The sequence below is a fragment of the Ovis canadensis genome, chromosome 1, assembly GCF_042477335.2.
Source record: "Ovis canadensis isolate MfBH-ARS-UI-01 breed Bighorn chromosome 1, ARS-UI_OviCan_v2, whole genome shotgun sequence".
In the NCBI taxonomy this organism is placed as follows: Eukaryota; Metazoa; Chordata; class Mammalia; order Artiodactyla; family Bovidae; genus Ovis; species Ovis canadensis.
The window spans coordinates 104,252,830-104,253,710 of record NC_091245.1 but is presented as its reverse complement, the minus strand read 5'-3'; positions in this window follow the sequence as shown (position 1 = coordinate 104,253,710).

Sequence of the window (881 nt, the reverse complement as noted above, 5' to 3'; positions counted from 1 at the left end):
CCTTGATTTCTTTCACCAGTGTTTTATAGTTTTCAATATATAGGTCTTTTGTTTCTTTAGGTAGATATATTCCTAAGTATTTTATTCTTTTTGTTGAAATGGTGAATGGAATTATTTCCTTAATTTCTCTTTCTAGTTTCTCAATATTAGTGTACAGGAATGCAAGCCAAAGCAATCTTGAGAAAGAGAATGGAACTGGAGGAATCAACCTGTCTGACTTCAGGCTCTACTACAAAGCCACAGTCATCAAGACAGTATGGTACTAGCACAAAGACAGAAATATAGATATATGGAACAAAATAGAAAGCCCAGGGATAAATCCACACACCTATGGACACCTTATCTTTGACAAAGGAGGCAGGAGTATACAATGGAGAAAAGACAATCTCTTTAACAAGTGGTGCTGGGAACACTGGTCAACCACTTGTAAAAGAATGAAACTAGAACACTTTCTAACAGCATACACAAAAATAAACTCAAAATGGATGAAAGATCTAAACGCAAGACCAGGTAAAGATGTTAACTGAGTATTTAGAAATGTTACATGTTTCTCTGGGCCCTCCTCAGGGCTGAGACACAAATACAGTGAGATGGGGTGAAAACTTCAGAAAGGAGAACAGCAAAGGGTGAAGGTGAGGAGAAAATACTAAAGACATGAACCAAAGAAATCCTGCTGTGTCAGTGCCTTTACAACTTCTTCAGACTGTGTTTCTTTATCCATTGGCAAGATACACGGAATTTACACAATCATTCAGCAATCACATATATGGGGAAATTTTTCCACAGAGAATTAAATACATGAGCCTCAGACATAGTCAAGGCTCCATCCCTTGTAATTCCAGTTGGTATAAATTGGTGTATTTTTGAGGAAGGCTTGCAAA